Raw genomic sequence first — 6208 nt, 5'->3', positions numbered from 1 at the left:
TCAGTGCGGATGACTCTGGCCTTCTCCCAGTCCATGATGTGGTTTTCCCTTTTACAGTGGTCGGTGATGGCTGACTTGTAGTGTTCCTGTTCTGCTTGTAGTTTTAAGAAAAAACAAGATGAACCTAGTATCAACACTGATTATGCTGTCAATTAGTAAATGAATGAGGCAGTGCGGTGAGGAAGAAAAAAAGGTGGTAATAACTCTGCAAAAGGGGTTGTCAGGCTTCCAAAATACATCAAGGGCATCGTGAGCTATGCAGACAGTAAAAATTGTCCAATCACAATGTAGCTATTTGCAAGGAAAGCATATAAGAGCAGTGAACCCACTTAACCAGACTTCCCCCCCCCCCCCGTATTTGTGGAAGACTATTATTTAAAGACTGACATCAGTCCTTTACACTTAAATCAATATGCAGCGAGAGAGAATTTAAAGTTACGTTTTAGCTTCCTCTAATGCGTGCTCTCAAAATGCTGGCTGGCACCGCGTTGAGGCAATTATGTAGCAAATAGTGCCGGTGTGTCAGTGCGGAAAAGTAAGAAAAAAAATTGTTCACACAAGTGAAATGTTTGAATCTTTTTTTTTGTGGGAGTTGTTTTTCTGAGCTTCAGCACAGGCAAACCATCTGTTCTGTGACGACATAATGGCAAGACTCAGCCGGGATGCGAGGATGTCAAAAGGTCAGTCACTTCCCCTCATGCACACAGCAAGAAAAAGAACGTCATGCCAATGCTACTTTTAATCCATTTTCTAAGTACAAGAGAATCACAAAAGTTATTGTGCACTTCAATTTTTGTAAATGATTTCTAGATCTCAGTTTTCAATCCCAAGACCTCTTCATTAAAACATATTTTAGGTATTTGGACATTTTATGTTTTCTGCTCAATTGAACCCCTCAAAATTCCCCTTTGCCTCCCGAAAGAAACACACAAGTGTGTACTCGAGTGTGAACATCTGATTAAACATAATTTAAAAATGCTTAGTGACAAGAGAATAACAAGTCTCAAAGACATCACATAACTGACTGATGACCATTTTTGTTTTGAAACATCACATCCTGACAGATCAAATCTCTTATCCTAAAGGAGCACTTGGCCAAATGCCATTTGTCCCTTAAAGGGACAGTGTGTATCGTTTTCTGCCATCTTGTGGTGAACTGATAGAATGCAATGACCTAACAACTTGAAATTAAATTCCAGCAATGTCTATATAGCACCACTAGGTTACGTAAATGCTGCAGCTGAGATTCAAACCTGCAACCTCAAAACTCTAAGACAGACACGCTAACCTAACCAAAGGTAGTAGGCTACCTCGCAGGCAAGTTTTAGAATCTCGACTCCATTGTTCATTTTTATTACTTTAGTTGTGATTTTGTGTGCTTTGCGCATCATTGTTAAAGCAGAGATGCTTTTGACCTTTAAAAAACTCTTTACTAAACACTTTGGTGAAAACGAGCCGGTGAATAGACCATCTGTCGTTTTTGTTTTTGCATTAGCGATGAAGAATGCAATTGTTAAATTGGAGAAGACGCACGTAATCCCAAAGAGAAATACAGTCGTGCCGAAGGAGCGGGAGAGAGTTTCCTTTTCTAGGGGAGTTTTGAAAAGGCGCACCTGCTTTAGAGACATTACGGTAGCGCACAAACTGTCCCCGTTGCAGTGCGCACATACACACACGCGCGCGCACGCACGCCGCCCTGGTGATTCGAGGCTGATTTCCAGCGAGGGAGCGTCAGAGTGGATGGCAAAAAAAGAGCGGAGCGGCGGCGGACGAAGTTTGTGGCGCTGAAAAAAAGAAAGAAGCAATAGACAAAACGAGTGAGACTTTTTTTTATTTTATTTTTTGGACGAGATAGGGAGAGAGGGGAGCCAAGCAGAAGTTGCGCACGGTGGCACACTTTGAGCGGCGCATTTGTTGTGACTTGACTCCAGAAGCGCACAAAAGAAGCCAACAACAAGAAGAGGACTAATTCGCGAGCACGCTTTTGTCGTCTTCGCTTCTCTTCTTCCTGTCTTTATTTTATCCTCAATCGTTTTTTTTTTTGTTTTTTTTTTAGAAGTTTCCCATTTTGCCCCTGTGTGCATATCGCTCCCCTCCACCGGCGTGTGTGGCCTCTTTTTGTCGCCGAGAGAGCGAGGGGACGCGCGGGGGGCCGAGAGGAGCCGGAGCCGGAGCCGGGCTGCCCACATGCTCCAACCGCTGGCGTGAAAGTTGACTTCTTCCCAACACAAGAGAACAGGTTCATGCACAGCACACGCACGCGCACTCACCCTATCTAATGCACTGGCGCGTCCACGCTGCGAGAACGCACCGCTTTTGTCAACTTTTCTCCTTGTTTGTCAACTTTTAACTAAGTCAAACAAGCCAGGTGGAAAGGTGTCTCTTATTGGCTTCAAAGTGACCACTTTTACTCACTATCGCACGTGTCTGCAAACTTTTTCTTTTTAAATACACTCTAAAATGGAACTTTTCATTTTGTACTGCAATGGAAAATCCAAAAGGTCCCCTAACAGCTTCTCAAGCATAAAGACTTTTTAAAAATGTATATTTTTCAATTTTTTTATGTGTCTAAAAGTTATTTCTTCATAAGAATTAAGATGAACTCAAATCATCAACCCTCAGCGCTCAAGTAAGTCCAGATTTTATTTTTACGCAAATTGTAACGTCGCTTCTAATGAATCCCCACACGTCTTTTAACCATAAACGCTGACGTGAAGTTATGTGGTGATAATTTTACTACACAAGATCTTTAAAGTCCTCCTTTTTTCCCCCCAATACGAGTTATTTTTATTTAGTTATATCTCTGCATCATAACGTATTTTTAAAAGCGACCCTCAGTGATGATAATAAACGCATTGTGTTAAAAAGAAAGAGAGAAGAAGAAAAAAGCTCTCTCTAGCCAGAAGGTCAGAGAACAATGCTTTCTTTTCAAACCCGTTTTGACTTTTGGGAAATTTTAACCGTCGTGTGTGAGCTATCTGAGTTTCTTCTAAGTGATGATTTTGCGCTTGTTTTTTTTTTTTTTGCGCCGTCCATCATTTAAAACGAAATGCCTCAACACGGAGTAAAGTTGCGTCTCCACCGTTAATAGTCGAGCTGCGTTCTATTATATTGGAATGTTTTCTTGCATGCAAATAGAACAATTAAAATGCAGTCAATTATTTCAGAAAATTAGGTATTATTTTTGATTGTAGTAAAATAAAAAAGATTACTTATAAGGCTGCATACATTTTAACTGCATTTAACAACTTAGTTGCATTATGACATCCTGTTCCATGTAAAAACTTAAATTGAGTTATTATGCATGACATCAAATGGACAAAAAAGAGGGAAACATGAAACAACAATTAATTACAGTCGTTTGTTGTGTGACAACGTGATGGCCAACCTGACACCAACATCGTTGCCACTTGATTGATGGGCTTCCAGACATTTGTCAAAATTGATTTTATTTACCGTGTCATCCATCTCTCATTTTTTATCCCCTACTGTTTTGTTTCCATTTCATCTTCCGCGCTGGCATTTTTTTTTCTCTCTCTTCCAAGACACATTCTTAATTGCTCTTTGACAAAAGATGTAAAAGCTCTCAATCACGCTTTATGACCTTGTCACATTTGTGGTGTCGGACAGGCACTTTGTGGCGACTGCCTAGCATCAAATTGGAATTACATGTAGGTTGAAAAGAGGGGGAAAATGCACACATTTGCTGTCAAATGCACTTTTAAAAGTTGTACAAGTGAGATAGAAATTGTTAACTAAATTGCCATAGATTTGTGTTAATTACCTGCAGAATGTGTCAAAATTCAGCCATCTCGAAAGAAATATCAGGAATATTTTAGATGTTTTGAATCTATAAGGTGGATTCTGAAAGCTGACCATCAGTCACATTTCCGTACAAAACAGACATTAATTAGCATTTTTGATTTCACATAAAAAAAAATTGTGGATGTGATCGAGTCAAACGCCATGTATCAAACTTTAAAGATGAAGCTTTTCAGGTCTTTCTGTTTAATCACATTTTTGACATCTTTCGAAGGCAGGTACCAGCAATTTTTGAGGAGAAAAAAAAACTTTGAGGCTTACATTCTCTTGCCCATGTCCACTATTGTCTTTTTTTTCTTCTTCACATTTGCCCTCACACTTTTGCCTCTTTTCCCTTTCTCGTGTCATCTATTCCGACAGCTGTGCCTTTTCTGCGTCATGTTTGTCGTGCGCTGCCGGGCTGTACCTCTATCAGCCCGAGTGTGTGTCTGTCTGACATTCAGGCATTGTGTGTGTGTGACTTTGTGAGAGCTGTGAAAACAAATTGCAATGAATCTCATATGCGTCAAAAAAAAAAAAAAGCTTTAGCCAGATTAAAAGCCAGGCTGGCATGATTGTTTTAGTCCATAAACTCTCTCAGAGGGTCCTCTCACCTCCATCAGAAGAGCTGCTGATAAATGTGTAAATGAGGAGTGTGTACAAAAGTGCTTTTTTTTAATTCACCTGTGCTGCTCTATTGAAAATGGACACGATTTGAAGATTTAAATGTCCCGTGCGCCGGCTGTGTCCGTAATACGCTGCCCACAAGTCTGAGTGGGCTTTTGGATGCAAAGTGATGTTGAAGAGTGCCCATATGTGACATTGCAATGGTAAACATGGAAGCGTCGAGCAGCCGTAGACACTGGCAGCTTTTCTTTCGCCGGTGCCACAAAAAACTGAAATGGTAAAATTATCATTGAGGTTGGAGAGCATTAAAAATTGTTACCGTGCAGGCAGTTAAAACAAAAAAAAAAAACATTTCAAGTGTTGTCAGAACAACACTCTATTTCCATCATTGTGATTCCATCTGATCTTTTTTTCCCCTCAGCTATAAAATCATTCCAATTATTAAAACAATATAATTGACAAATTTGTTGAAGTGCAACAAGAGAATGTTCTCGTGATTGACGGCATGGTGAAACTGCCGCCACATTGCTTTTGACTGAGTCCTGATTATACATGTGGTTCAAATTGAGCTAGTTATTTAGGAGAAGTACGGAGCTCAATGCTCGTGTGTGTTTGTGTGAGCGTGCGCTTTTAATAAATCCCTGCACATTTTTCAAAGATGAGATGTGTTTTCCTGACGGGTCAGGAGGCAAGCGTTGTACTGTAAAGTTGCAGGAGAGTAAGGTGAGGAAGAACAAGGTGGGGTGAGGGGGGCACCCCGAGACACATCTTAAATAGATGCGAGCGAGGCGTGTGTTCGCTTTTGTCTTTTAAGAGAGCTGTCATTGCTTCAAACCTGTGTTTTGAGGATTATTCCTTTCAAATCTTTGATTAGAGTTAATTCAACAGATTGCTTTTTAATTGTCTTGACATGAGACATAATCCTAATTTTATCTGGGCCAGGCTTTTTTTTTTTTTACCAGCCCATTAACAGCTGATGGATGTGGGAAGGAGTGACCCAATAGTTCAAAGCGGAAGAGACAGTTTCCTATGAGCGGGTGGCGGTGAGGCGGGGGGTGAAAAGGGAAGTGAGGGACGGAGAGGAAGATAGAACATATGAGTGAAAAGGCTGGTAGGAGCGTCCAAGAGTTCTTGAGGCGTGGGTCATTACAGCTGAGGAAGCATTAGATCAGCCTCTCCAGGGTGCGTTTGGCACCTGAGGCCATGGTTGAAGCAAAGAGCTGGAACTGAAGGGGTGGGGCACGCTGGAGTGTGTGCGTGTACGCGTGTGTGTGTGTGTGTGTTTGGTGGTCGTGGTGTTGCTGTCAGTGTGAAGTCTGGAGGAATGAGAGCGAATCGGAAAGTAAAGAGGCGGCGGTAGGGGCTTTTCAAGTTTCGGCGACAGTGAAAAAGTCGCAAAGGAGCATGAGGTCAGAAGCACGCTCGGAGCTCCTCCTCTTGTAAACCAACGGGATTGGTCGATATCCATTCAAAACTAATGAAAGACTTTGAAGAGTAAAATGTACAGAAAATGATTTCGTTGAGTGGAGAGTGACATCGTTTGATTGACTGTCACTGTCCGAACCAAAATACTTTTTAGATTTTTTAAAAAGCAGCAATGAGCTGTTCGAACCAATAAGACACCTGAGAATCCATCGTGGATAATCAGAACTCCTGAATAAAGTTCGGCGCATGAAACGGTGAACAAGTTTCACCTTGTAACTCTTCACTGACCGAAAAGGCCATCGGAAGAAAAAACGACAAGCTGACAACGAGAAAATAACACACACTCCCGTTTACG

General features: G+C 41.3%; 1 protein-coding gene across 7 annotated transcripts in view; it reads left to right on the top strand.

Annotated features, from left to right (window-relative positions):
* The first annotated feature begins 1691 nt into the window (after nt 1-1691).
* The window catches only part of foxp4 (forkhead box P4), a 70626-nt gene continuing 66109 nt past the window's right edge, over nt 1692-6208 (top strand). For 6 of the 7 annotated variants that reach the window (XM_061291410.1, XM_061291409.1, XM_061291408.1 and 3 more), the window contains exon 1: nt 1692-2239. The gene's annotated coding sequence lies outside the window, so the exon portion shown is untranslated. The remainder of the gene's footprint in view (nt 2240-6208) is intronic. The other variant, XM_061291405.1, reaches the window with a different exon arrangement.

This window comes from Syngnathus typhle, linkage group LG11, assembly GCF_033458585.1.
Source record: "Syngnathus typhle isolate RoL2023-S1 ecotype Sweden linkage group LG11, RoL_Styp_1.0, whole genome shotgun sequence".
NCBI classification, from domain to species: domain Eukaryota; kingdom Metazoa; phylum Chordata; class Actinopteri; order Syngnathiformes; family Syngnathidae; genus Syngnathus; species Syngnathus typhle.
Note: the sequence above shows the minus strand (reverse complement) of the source record. Positions and strands in the feature narration are given on the sequence as shown.